We start from the raw sequence: 14578 nt of genomic DNA on the forward strand, positions 1-14578 counted from the left end.
TAGCACCGTCATGGGGCAGGGATTACAAAGCTCCCTAAGAAGGCTTTTGGAAATCCCATCTTGCATTACCATTTGCATTAGAGCAGCCCCTAGAGAGAGCTGAGGCCTGGGCACGCTCTCAGAAAAAACCTTGGGCCAGAAGAGGTTTCAAGGCACCAGAAGAGACTGGTTGGGAAAGGCAACATGCAAAATAACTTTGGGACTGGTCAGCAGAAGAGGCACGGGAAAAGGGACGCCCAAGGCCACCACCCTACCCAGCAGGCACACAGCTCCTGGAATCTGAAGAGAATCTGAAATGGACCTTCACCACCAGACCTCTACAAGCCTCCAGAACAAAACCAAACACTTGCCTCAGGAGCGTACTCCAAACCCTGGCACTGCCTGGAGAGTCACTGAAGAGGCAGGTTTGGAGAAGAAAATTTATCACACTCTCCCAATAATAACTTCTATGGCTCCAAGTTGATCCACTTCACTAGTCTCATTTAACAAACAGGGAACCAAAGAGCTCCCTACAAAGCTGGAAGCCTAATTGAATGCGAGGACTACATGCAGAGGATGGCCATGTACCCCTTACCCATCAAGCCCTCCCAAGCCAGGGGCACCACAACCATCCAGAGCCCCTGTCTTCTTCAGTTGTGCCCTCCTTCATGTCACTGCCTCTGCCACTAAAGCAGTGCATGAACTGCACAAAGTGCATCGCTCTTCCTCTCAATCCCCATCAACACCCTTTTTCCTCTTCCTGCAGTGAGCGAAGAGGAAGCTATGACTGATCCACACTGGGAACTCTCCTGGTGTCCCCTGCCACAAGGAGCACCATCAATTTACACTGTTCCCTTAAGACGTTATCTTTTAATTTGGTGCTCCCCCTTTCCCCTCCTCAACTAACTGATTTATTAGTTTACATCTCATAAATTGCAACCCCTCGCCTCCCTCTTCACCCTCCCAGATGCCATAAATCCCCTTCAGGGCCTCGACACCCTTCTGCGTGTGGTGCAGCCCCCTGCCCCCCAAAGTCACCTCCGAGTCCCCAGGGAGTGTGGGGCTCATTTGCTGGGGGTTTGGTCTAGCTTGTCTCAGCAGCTAATCCCTTGGGTGGCTCCTGTCAGATTATTAATTAGCTAAAGCGGATCGGCCCTGGAACAACATGCAGTTGGACTTCAGATAAAACAGGACGGCAGAGGCTTGGCATCTAGTTGTTTAAAGGCACATTGTCCCTTTTTTCTCTTGCCTTCTCCTGGGGTGAGAGGAAAGAGAGGAGGAGGAGCTGGACTACTTCCACAGCTGCTCACAACCCCCAGTGGTTTACCACCCTGGTCCCAGGGCTGTGCTGCTCCAAGGGGAATGAAGTGCAAAGGACAGGAATGGAAGGCACCATCTGACTCTTGCCCTGTGGCAGCTACAACTTTTCCAGATGCTGGATAAGCTTTAGGAACCTGTTCAGAGGCATCCAGCACTCAGCTGGAAAGGCTCACAGCTCCTCAGTGTCACCTTCTCTCTGCTGTCCTTCTCCACTCATGGCTCCCTACAGAAAACCTGATATTAGCAACTACCCCAGGAAAGGAGGCAGAGGCTGTTCCAAGGGGCCACAGACACCCCCACTTTGGGAACAGTTATTTAAAACCAGAAGAAGCTGTCCACTTCGTGCATGCAGGCTTTGAAGCCCCTTTCCTTCTGCAGTGCAGCCTTCCCGGGCAGGGTAAGTGTGAGTGGGCTCACACACACTGTGCTGGAGAGTCTGCAAGAGTGAGCTGGAGCCAGCGGCAGCGCAGCCGCTGCTGGGAGCCGCTCACCTCCTCGCTCCTTCCCACTCTGGATTGTTTTGACTCAAACCGATGAAGCTGAAATATCAAGTCACGACGGCACTAAACTTCATTACAAGCTCTTAACACAGATTACTTAATAAAAACCAGGCTGCTTTAATTGCTTTTTCCCCCATTAGCATTTCTGGAGGAGAAAATTCTGATTAATTTGAAGAGGCACATTTCCCCCCACCCCTTGTGCTGGCCTGTGAACCAGACCTCCTTCCCACACCAGCCCTGTCCAGAAGAGCATCCCAGACAGCAAACGGAGTCCAAATCTACATGACTCTGAAACAAAGGGACTAAGGGCCTGGATGAACAGATGGGAGTAATGGAGTGAAGCAAACAAGGGAAAGAAAAATCTCCTCTCCTTTCTGGTGAAACCATAAAAAGTGGCACAGGGGAATGAGCAAGAAGTGGGTAGAAGAGAACAGGATGAGGACAGCTAACCTGGCAGGGTTCAAAGAGCAAGCCCAGAAATTGCTAAGTGACTGATTTGGTGGGGTCCTGGGAAAGACCTTCCACACAGAAGAAGCTCCTGGGGAGAAAGCCAGAGCCCAGCTGCCTTGGGGAACAAGCAGGGCAGGCAGCATCACTGGGCTGTGCTGCTACAGTAGAAGATGCCAAGAAGGTATCCTCACTCGATCCCCAGGACAGCTCTCTAACTTTATCCCTCTTCCAGGGTTCAAGGATGTCCAGCTACCAGTTCCTCAAAGATGGGATGTCAGAGAGGATAAACGCCCTCTGCCCCACACCACATGTGACCACTCACTGCTCCACTAGCCCAGGTAAAATATGTCGACCAAAACATTCCTGGCCTTTGGGACAACTGACTTCAGCTCCTGTTGTAACTAGCCCTGAGAGGGAGGATGGCAACCACGTTCCTGAGTAGGCTGTTCCCTAGGTCAGCACACTTCAGGGACATGGTAATCAAGCAGGAGTTGCTCCCATGTGCCAACCCTTGTCAACCTTGCAATGCTCTGTGTTTTTCTTAAAGCCAGAGATCTCACAAGCTGCATTTTCGTTCTGAACACCACTGTATGTATGGTGCTATCCCTCCCTCTGCTCCCTCTACGCTCCCACTAGCAGGGCACAGCAACCTGAAATGTGATTTGTGCATCCTAAACACACAGAAACTTCCCTATTATTAAGTCTTATAATTGGGGGGAGGAGGGGAGTAACTTTTGACTTCTAAAAGGACAAGGCTAGCAATATTGTTTGCTCATTTTACTTTCAAACTCACCTTACTTTGTCCTTTCCTCTTTTCTCTTGTATGTTCTATTAATGTACAGCTAAGACAAACTCAGCAAGAATCACAAGAAAGACACTGGGACAGATCACAAGCTGCCCTGGCAGAAATCAGGATAGTTCTGCTGGCTGGAAATGCAGCTCTGCTACTTTACATCAGCAGATGGCTCACCTGTGGCTCTTAATGGTTAACATATAACTGCAATAATAACAAAAGAAAGCCCCAGCATTAATGCATAATTTGTCAGAGGCAATATGCTAAAACAGCCTTTCCATATTCAGCTCAAGTAGTGAGATAAGCCTCACCTCCAGCATGGGCTGAGCACCAGCTCTGGAATGAGCCCCCAGTAGAAGACATCAGAGAACAGATCACATTCACTTTACACTATTTGCTCATTTTTCACATTTTTTCTTTTTATCAGATTCCTAAGAACTACATTTTGAACATGCATTTCCCTCGAACACTCAGGTGTGTACCTAGCACTGATTGCTCCAAGTGCTTTCCAACTGGTTTTCCTTGAGGAACTCCAGCAGGTCTGTGTACCTGTTGGCTCCCGCTGGACAGCTGCCTGACGGACAGACAGACAGACAGTCTCACATACGCTGCCTACCACAGCTGAACCTCTTGTTAGCTAGCTGCTTCCACAGAACTGCTGCTGGTATCCCAGCAGAGAGAACTACTGCTGGATCTGGTAAGGACAGGAAGAAATACTGTCAGGTGGTTAAAGGAATCAGGAGATCTGGCTTCTCCTCCCAACTCTGCTTCTGAGTCATTATTAGCATAAAATCAGGTTTGTTACATCAGTGAAGCTTGAGTAAATAAACCACGACTCATCACTGTGTTTTATTTTGCAATACCTTAGTGGGCTCCTTTCTACAAATAAACACTATTAATGCTCATTGCAATTGCAGGTACATGGGGAGGGAGAATGATAAAAAGCACCTAACCTGGTCTAAAACCTTCATGGAGAGCAGGAGGGTGAAACCACAGCTCTTCTGAGGATGCTGACTTTCACAGCACAGACACTAAAAAAAAAAGGCAGCCCTTACTTTGGGAGACTAAAAGCCAAATAAGTCATGCCTGTGGATCTGACAGAGCTGATGGGTAAAAGAGATTGAGAAACATCCAAATCCTCTTCTGAGGAGCCAAGGCTTGAAATCCTGACTCCACTGAGGTTTATGGCAAAACTTGTGCTTGCTGTAACAGCAGCAGGATTTAGCCTCCATAAAGTTCAAGTGTGAAGACAGAAGCCTTAGGAAAGAGATGGCTTCATCAGCAGTGGCTGTAGGAGACTCAGAACACCATGAAGGCAGAAGAACAACTGAAGGTGGCAAGGAAAGCAAGGTCTAAACCCATGGAGGCCTGGTCCCATCCTGCCTCCTCCAGTACTGAACATCCTTTTTCCACCTGAGTTTTTGGGGCAGGCTGGTGTCCCGTGTGACAGTCACCTAGGCAACTGTGCGCCCTCCCTTAAGCACTGGGCTTCTTTAGGGCTAAGCTGCTCCACATACCCATATACATGAGCTCTGTGCTTGCACCTCACTGCACCACAGGCTCTGTACTCGGAGCTCCTTCAACATCTGGGAGGGATCCTGCTCAGCTGACTTCCCCCATGACAGAAATCCTCTTCAGCTTCTGCACTTCAAACAGCTATTCCCCCACAGCTGTAGGTTCCAAATCACTGGCTGCTGGGCATAGCAGGGCTTCTGAAAGGGCTTTGGGCTGTGCCTATCTTTAGCTTGAAACTAAATTGTTCTGTGTTTCTCAAGGGATTTTTATGTATTCCCTTCTCAAACTCTGGCATCAGGGCCCTCCCCAGATCCCATTGTTAGACTTGGCCCTCCAGTAGGAGCTTGTCCCAGTGTCTGCTAGTAACCAAATGAGCAGGAGGTGTTGAGGACCTGAGTGGATGAGGCTCTGGTCCCATTCCCAGACCAGAGAGAGTAAGGACAGCTACAAGGCCTCCTGAGTACATGATCCTCTCTCCCCTCTGCTGACTTCCCTTCATTCAGCTTTCCACAGCCGCCAACCAAACATCTGATCGAAGGCCCGGGGGAGGGAGTCAGAACTGTCCAGTCTGGTTATGAGTGAAGGTCATTGATCTAGCACAGACCAGGGATGCGGAAAACAAGGGAGGGAGGAGAAAACCCTCCCAGAGCGAGCAGAGGGAGAGAGGCAGGGAGAGGCAGGGAGAAGCAGTGCAGGCGAGCGCAGGGGAAGGCAGCAGAAGTGGCTGGAACACAGTTTCACACTCTGAGACCCAAGGGCTGTTGTCAACCCGTCCTTCATGCTCACATCTTGTCACACTAGAGGTCAGGTCTCCCAAGCGTTCCTGGAGAGCTGAGCTAGCCCATATGGCAGGCAATATGTTAACAATATGGATCAGCTGCTCGTCAGGGCCTGAGCAGATGGATGTGACAACCCTGCTCTTATCCCAGACAGGCTTTTAACATCTTCCCTCTCCTCAACTCAGCCGCACCGGAAGAGTTCTGCCCCAGAACTGTTACCTCCAGCCTAGGTGGACTGTAAGGCCACAGGTCAGAACAGACAGCGTGGAAATGCCTGCCTTGCTTTGTTTGGATGGCAGAAGGCAGGGTAGAGCTTCATTCAGACCAGTGCAGGCAGGAACTGGGCCAAACTTCTACCCAGCCAGAGCACGCTGTGAACGGGAAGACCTCACTATAAGCCAGGTCCATGCCACTGCCTCCCAAGCAGGGTGCTGCAGCAGATAGTGTATTCAGATGTATGGATATGGCATGTTACCACCAGATGCCACACGTTACAGTCTAGACTGAGTTTTGTAACTGCCTGGGAAAATTTTCTCTCACAGAACAACTAATACATAAATAGATGTATATTTTAATGGGCAAGTTAAACTCCTCCTGGCAAAGGCAGGCGAGTTGATTTCATACACAGGCGGGTAAATTTCCACAATGATTTTGCAAGGCTGTTTCATATTCCTCAGCTTGGGATCTGAGCCGTCACGGCTGGCTGGGCTGGGCTGGGCTGGCTGCACTTCTGTGGAAGACAGAGCTCCCACCTCACTCCCTGAGCAGCTGTGCCCATGTGGAGATCCCAAGGATCCTAGCAAAAATAATGCAGATGGCTCAAGTTAGCCCCAAATTTAGGCTTACTTTAGGATTGAAGCAAGGAGAAGTACTTTGCAAAGCCACCCACAGACAGAGCAGGTCTTTCTAATCCTTTTCCCACTTTTTAGCTTTTTTCCCTGCATAAAAGGCTACCCTTCATCAAGTTAACAAGAACACTCCCTGCAATCCTTATAGTTCTAAGACTAAACAGCCAGCTTGTGCTTATAAACAGAGTGAAAATGCAAGCACAGCCTGGGGATGGGCTCTGGAGAACGTGCAAACAGCCTCTGTAGCCCAAAGTAAATTGAGCTTGTTTTGAAAGGAGAAGCCATACACCCTGCTCCAGGGCTGAAGACTGGAACACAGGGATTTCTAGTCCAGAGCATGAGCAATCACAAAGCCACATGCCTGAAAGGCTAAATGCATCTCCTTCTCTGAAGTGATACTTTTAGAACTAGGGGGACCTCAGAAAGCAGCTGGAGTCAAGGGAAATATTTCTATTGTATCTAATAAGCTTCTGTCCCTCAGAAAACAGCCCCTGAATCACACTCAGGCAATGCACCCAGTAGGTGCTAGGAGGAGAAGGCAAACATTGAGGAGCACTGATCTGCAAGAACCTGAACCTTAAGGTTCAATTCAGCACTAAAGGAATTCCTAATAGATCAGTGTCCTCCTCTTGCTGCCTTGTCTCAAAGTCCTGCTCATCCCAGCTCCATGGCAGATGGACATGCCAGGCTTTCAATACCTGGAGCCACAACAGCAGAAACTTTGTGATAGGGGTCACAGGAAAAGTTCCCTCTGAGGAAAAATGGACCCACAATCTATGCAGCAGCTTCCTCAGCAGAGTTTTTCCCCTGGGATGTTTGGCTTCTTTGAAGAGGCACATAAGAATGTTTGGCAGAAAATTTACCTGCTGCAGTCAGACCTGAGAATCTGTATCTTATTTCATAAAACCTCAAGGCTATTCGTGTTCCACTACCCTATTCCCTTGGGCACAGCTCTGATTTGGGAAGCCTTCTTGCCTCTGGAGGCCAGAGAAGGAGCGTGCCACTGCTCTAAAATGGGACACGGGCATCAGAGCAGTTCATGCACAGGAATAAAGGCCAGAATTCCCCACCTTAATAGTTCAAACCCAAGCTTTCCAAATAAAGCATGCCAGACCCTGGAGGAATTTCAGCACTAGGAAGGTGTGGGAAGGCAGAGTTCACCCATATCCCATCCTGAAGCACACTGTGTTTACTGGCAGGTTTACTGGGAGCACTCGGGTCTGTAGGCTCTGCACACGTGGCAAGCACTAAGCCCTTCTGAGCCTTAGAGGATCATGGCTGTTGCTCTTTAAGGTAGGGCACTCAGAACAAATTCCCCCATGCCACACGCAGCCAGGGATGGACAAGGATAGCTGAAGCCCCAGACCACTGTCCTAGTCCCGTGACTCTTCTGATCTTCCCTCTTGCTAAGCCAACACAGTCCCTCCACCCTGGATCCTTTTAGTTAAGGTCTCAGCTGTACCTGTGACTCACAGCAGCTTTGGACACATTGCTATGCCCAGGTATCATTTATACCACAGCAGCAAAAGAGAGGAACGTGGTGATACACAATCCCTACAGGTACTTCAGGTTGCTGATCTTCATTCAGGCATCATCATAATTTAATGGTGCCAACAGAGTATGGAGATACCCCCCAACAAAAACCCTACTCCCACCAGAGCAGACACCACATCATACAAAGCCCAGACAGATGCCCCAGCCCATTCTACCTGCAGCAGCATGGCGGTGCCACCAGGTACCTCCCAAATCCCCAAACCACTGAGAAGAAACACATTATCCCAGTTCTTATCCTACAGTTAGGCCATGTTGTGCCATACCTTTCTTTGCAGAGAAGCTGTGGCAGGAGCCAAGCAGTGAAGAAAGTAAAATGGCTTTTAGAAACAGAGTCCCACCCCCTCACAACCTTTCTGAGTTTCTCATCATGACCACAGACATCCTCAAACTCCCCTTCTTTTGTGAAACAAGTCAATCAGAAACTGCCCCACACAATACTTACCCAGGGACTCCCATGCTGCCTGTCCTGGCACACTACTTAGCTAATTGTTAATGCTGCACAGCAGCTCATTAGGAAGAAGGAAGCTGAGAGGGAGCTGTTCAAACCAGCGCTTTGCTGTGTCAGCTGGGTGCCTGTGTCTGTGCAGAAATGGGCAGCCATGTCAGGAGTAAACCCAGTCCCACTTGTAAGCCAGCCTAAGACAAACCAACACCCCATCATGCGTTTACCACCCAAACCAATGACTTTCAGCAGCTCTTCTAAACTTTCCCAGGAACTGGAATGGAGGCTCTGGAGAGCCACAGTCACTCACTCCAGCCCTACTTCAGAGCAGACAGATCACAGAACGAAAGCACGTACCTTGCATTGAGAAGTCACAGGTTCCAAGGTCCATTCCAGTGTACACAGCCAGGCGTGAAGTCAGGTTCTTTGTTTTGGAGGTGGTCTCAGGTGAAGACAGTGTGAATTTGATGGCCTCCCTTCACTTGGTGAAGTCTCTTTGCCCTGGGGAGAGTTTCAAAAGGCAACGAACATTCCCTATGGAGCAGTACAGGAGCTCAGGTGAATCACAAGCACAAGCAATGACACTGGCCTCAAATGCCACAGCCACCCACAGACCTCAGCCCTTGGTCACACACAACAGTCCAGCAAGACAAGGCATTTCACACCCTGTCAAACACACTGTATCACAATCTCCTCTGCCATGTGCAGTGCTGGCAACCCACAAGGCAAGCTACAAACTGCCAAGGTGACCAGGCAGTGGGCCACATGCTCCAACTTTCCCCAGAAAAAAATCCAGGTCAGCCAGTTGCAGAAGCAGCCTACAGTACTAAGCCACTTATTGCACAGAGCCTCACCCCGTAGCCAGCTGAGCATTCCCACACACGTGAGCTCAGGATCCCATCCCTCCTTCAGGAACAACCCTTCGCTTGTGTTCCTCTTACAAGCACCAGCCAAACACAGCCTTATCATCAGTCCTGTGCACCTCACAGCACAGGGGACCTCTCAGCCCCTGAGATGTCACGAACATAACCAGATGAGACAATGGAAGAGTCCTTATTTCCACTTTAGTGAAACACACAGTAATTAAGTGACCTGTCACTCAGTAAACCTCAGGAGGAATTGGGAACCCACATGAAATCTCTCACATTTCGGTCCAAGAGCTGGATGACTGAAGTCCCACTTCCCTCCCCATACTCCTCGGATCCATGCTGCTACCTTTACAACAGGTTTCACCCTTCTCCTTACTCTCCCTAGCGAGTTAAGTCAATTCCCTTCCATTTCCTGCACTGGAAGAAATGAATACACAGAGTAAAAGAACAAGAACTTTTACCTTACTCACAAAATTACAAAAGGTCCTAGCTCCAACCTTTGACTGAAGCTCAGCAGCTTCAGACTCGTCTGTGAGGTGGGATTTGTAGACTGAAGGGTTTTGTTGGTGGTGATTTTTTTTTTTTATTTCCACCAGACTAAAATAAAAGAAGCAAAACAAAAGAGGGTTGTTGAGATCAATTTGTGATAGGTGCCGGGCCAAAGAAAATGGAGCCAAAGGAGTCAGAACCCTGCAACCAGCAACCTTTGTGTCAATTTAAGCAAATATTGTGGCGTTTCCATGGCAATCCCTGTTTTGAATATCCACTACACTCACTTTTTAAAGGGCTTTTCCTGTTTGCATTTCAACTTCAAAACCTGTAAATATTTTCAGCCTTAACACATCCCAACCTCCCCCTGAAATGAGATACTATCAAAGCTCTGACACAAAGCCTTCTATCTGCAGTACCCCAAAGCTGTGAAAATTCACAGCAAAAGCAGGTTGGCAGCCCACCACAGCTGGGGACAGCAAGAGCACCAGCAGGAGCAGGACGGACCTTTGTGGGGCTCTCAGCACAGTGCCATCCTCTCTGCAGCAGCAGATCCAGCAGCCTGTTCCTTTCTGGTTCAGAAGTGCCGAGTGAGGCGAGCCCTTGCCAGCACAGCACCACCAGCACCAGAGTGCCCAGCAGGTGTTTTGCAAGCCACCCTCCATCCCGCTCTGCCAGCTGAGGCCACCTCTGACCTGTCGCCTCAGCCACCACTTCTGCTCGGGCCCTCTTTCCATGACCTGCTGAGGGCCAGCAGCTCGCACAGCCCCAGCGCTGCCCCCTGGCCTGACCCGTGCTCCCTTCCCTTCCCCTCTAACCGGAGCTGAACCAGAGCTGTCAGTCACCATGATTTATGCTGTGCTGCGTCATGAGCAAGTGGGAACGAAGAGTCAACTTTGTCCTCACTTGCAACCTGGGCTGGGATGTAAATTCTCCAGCTTCCTCAGCAGCGGCTTGCAGGTACCTACTGCATCACTGGTTCCACCACCACTGAGCCCACAGGGAGAGTCCTGTTGACAGGAGCCCTGCTCAGGTGCTGGTATCAGCTGTCAGATCTGAGCACCAGGAGCTAGTCTTAACCCTCTTCCCCAAGCATAAAGCTGCCCCTACATCCAGTGCTGCTTTTCTGCATGTATGGAGGTGCACCAAAACACCTTCTGCTGCGCTTCAGAGACACATTGAGGACTTCCAGCCCCAAGCCCCGAACTCCCAAAGCTTCAGCCTGTGCTGCTGGACTGCAGCCCCTTCTGGCAGCCATGGGAGCACACTGGTTAATTCTGAGTTTCCTGGCTGTGATGGACTCGTGCCAGGCCTCAAATGTTAGCTTCGTGTAATTTTTGGGAAGTCAATTTCCTCTGTTTTGGTTTTTTTTTTTCCTTAGTTTTTTGTTGTTGTTTGTTTGTTTAAGCTTTTTTCCTCTTTTCTTTTAGATGGAAAAGCAGGAGCATCTGAATGAGCGTCAGGACAGGGCCATCCATCCATGGGCTGTAGCTTCCCAAGAGCATTTTACGGGCACCATGGTACGTGCACAGAACAACCATGGAAACAAGCACCAAGTGACTTCAAAAGCCGTTACGCTGCGTGCCCACAGTGGCAGCCATGAGGGAGCAGTCCTGTCCCTCACACAAACAACGTCACTCCTCGCTCCTGACCACTTCTCCTGCACTGCTGGGTGCTTCTGGTATCACCAGCAGATGATGCATGATACCTGCTGTTCTGGCCAGCTTCCAGCTCAGGTAATTACATCCTACAGGAGTTTCAGCTGGATAGTTTATCCCTTCTTCACTTCCGGCCCTGAACTGCTGCATTGGGAGTTGCTAAGACTCTGTCCTGATCCACCCCGGATATGAGTGCGTGCCGGGGGCTGGAGAGAATTCTGTGCTTCCCTGCAGGTCCCAAGAGCCTAGTGGTAGAGCAAACAACCTCCTCTAGAAAGACACAACAACATACATTCATGAATACATCCCATAATACCTCCACCTAAGAACGAGGTGGAGAGCTGGGGAAACAAACCCTGCCTGCCACACTGGGAGCCAACAACTTCTGGAAGCATGTGTGTAACACTGTCCACTGGAGCAGTCATCTGGGACATAGACACTGGCTACTCTCCTTCCTCGACATGGAAACTCTCCTCCCATTGTCTCCCATGCCTGGAGAAATGAAACCTTGTGGTGGCAGCAGTGTAAGGCTAAAGCCACTGCCACCGGTCTGCCCCAGCCAACAGCAGCACATGCCACAGGCAGACTAGTGGTGGGGAAAAGGTGGGTCAGGCTTAGAGCATCTGTGAGAAGAAGCCTAGCAGGGTGCATGACAGGCCAAACCAAACGGGGCAAGTTTTCACTGGGTCTCTGACCCCTCTGACCATGCTGAAAAGCCATGAGCCAGCAGTGCAGGCACGGCAACACTGTATGCTCTCACCAAACCTGCCAACATGATTTCAAAGTGCAAGCAGAGATGTGGGTCCCTCATCCTCCCCAGGGACCTGGGCTTTGGCATTCACCAGAGCCACAAGAACTCAGAGCCCTTCAAAGCTGTCCCAGGTGTAAGGAAATGACCTGCTGACCCACTCACCACTAAGGACACCTCAGTAAGTGAGCTCTATCATACCTCTGTTTTGTGCCTTTTTTGTCTTCTTCTTTCAGAAGACTCTGAACCAGATCCTCACCTGGTGTAAAATCAGTGCAGTTTCGGTGGCTTCAATGAAGTCATGCCAATTTAAACGACTTGAGGATCCAGCCCTCCAAGTTACTGGAGTTGCCAGTTCTTCCTTTGGATAATCCTGAGGGTGATTTCACAGCAAGCAGCAGCACAGGCACAGCCAGACTGGCAGGATCAGCTGTGCTCTCCTACCCACCATGATTAGGGCGGTCTGTGGCAGAGTGCCTCCTGTGAGACCCTGCTGGACTGACGCTGGGTGTATCAGCATCACCCTCTGCCTTTTTTACTGAGTTTCCTTCTCTCAGATGTTTCATGAGAGATGGATACAGCACAGCATCAATCCCTCTAGGCTTTGGATCCAGGTTTTCTGATCACTTTTCTCAGGACAGCTCTTGCCTTTTAGAGCAGTGTCACAGCACAGCACGTACCCAGGCTGGCCACGTGTCTGGAGGAGGTGCAGGAGCAGAGCTGGTCACTTGTTCAGCAGTGAAACCCAAGCAGATTATGCCCTCACTTGCTACTGTGAACGTCTTTATGAACAAACCAGATCTGGTCTTCCCCTCCCTCCAGCCTCCATTCCAAGGAAGGTAAAGAGCCCATCACTGCCTGGCAGCTGCTGAGTGAGCAGCCACAAATCTCTCCCTCATCCCCAGTCCCGGTACCATCCTGCCACCCGTCCGCTGGGAGGGCAGCCGGCACCACTGGCACAGCGAAGGCTGCACAGCTCCAGCACTGGGTGCCCAAGAACTTTCTGTGCTCTGCCCTCACAAGTCCTGCGCTATCCCCCCAGAGCAATTTTCTAGGCAACAGCGCGGTTGCATTCCCTTCCCTATCTCCTAATAAATATCGTGCTAAGCAAGATGAGTATCTTCTTCCCAGACCAAGCAGCATGACCCACTTTCTGAATCAGGGCAGATGCAATTGGGCCCTGGAGTCCTGGACCCCTCCCAGAGCAGAGAGATTTTGTAACAATTACAGCAAGAAGCAGAAGGAATAGAAAAGTAATAAGTGATCAAAGAGTGCAGTGGTGGAGCTGGAGCTGTGGGGTAATTACTACTCCTCACCAACCCACGTGCTGGCATTTTCCTAGGACACTGAAGCAAGAGCCATGTGCAGGTTCACACAGCATCTCCCCTCCACTGCCCTACATTCCTCAAAAGTAACAGGTCCAATTTCAGATTGTGTCTACTGGCTCAGATGAGTCCTGCTGCCCTCCCTGCATGCCCATTCTGATTCTTCCTCTTCTCTTTTTCATTCCCCACAGCAGAGCAGGACCAGAGAGTTCAGGTTCTAGCAGTGCCAAACCCCACCTCTGGCAGATGGACACCATCTGTACATCCTACCCTGCCCCAGCAATAGCCTTAAGGCTTTTGACAAGGGACACTGGCATCTGCCTCTTGCCCCTACTCCTTGTGAGCCCCATGCACAGAAGTGTCACCACCTCTGTTCCCCTCTCCCCCTGAGCTTCTCTCAACACAAAGCACCAAGACCCACAGCTCACAGTCAGGAGGTCCAAGCCATGGTCATTTATGGGCACAGTAAAACAAAAAGCTCCTGTTAAAGCCTCACACTTTGGGCCAAGCTCTGCCTGGCTTGCTAACCACAGAGCAGAGAGAAGGTGGCTGAATCCTGATCCCAGCAGTGCTACTCTCACTTTGGAGAGGTGCCATTTTCTATGGAACAGTGCTGTACTTTCCCAGATGTTGCTGGATCTGACTATGACCCAACAGGCACGGGAAGCAATTAAAAGGAGGTGGGATGAATGTCAGTAGTGCTCTCATTGCTTGAACCCACAAACAAAACTTCCCTCCCAGAGGACTGCCAGCCACTGTGTCCAAAAGCCTACGGAAGACCCCATACCAAAGAGGACAACATGTCACGATATGCCTGTGCCCACATTGGCTCCTGTACCATGCTAAGCTCTGGGGCACACACACCCATGAGTCTCCATGTCCAGCTGGTGTGGAAGGCTCACCAAAGGGTCACTCACTCACCTCAGCCACCTCCCCTGCAAAGCACCATGAGCAAGCCACCAGTGAGACTTACAGCAGCACCCTGGCAGCTCCAAACAGGATGAGACCCCTGTGCCAGGGACGCACAGACAGCAGAAGACAGCACTTGCCTCAGAGCAAGTCTGACAGACAGAGGAATGACGGGCAGGGAGAGCAGCGGAGCTGCTGTCGCTCACCTAGCAGCTCAGGGCTGGCGCTGGCTTTCAGACTCAAGGCTTCTCCACTGCTCACTGAACAAACCACCAGCAACACAGAAACAAGAGCCATGGGTGCTCTGACCAGCACAAACTGTTGCCTTCATTGTCTGACACGTTGAGATGAAGCGAAAGCAACTTTTTAAAGGATTCTCCTGGCAATTTTTCTTCCTAGT

The sequence above is a fragment of the Indicator indicator genome, chromosome 32 (assembly GCF_027791375.1).
Source record: "Indicator indicator isolate 239-I01 chromosome 32, UM_Iind_1.1, whole genome shotgun sequence".
NCBI classification, from domain to species: domain Eukaryota; kingdom Metazoa; phylum Chordata; class Aves; order Piciformes; family Indicatoridae; genus Indicator; species Indicator indicator.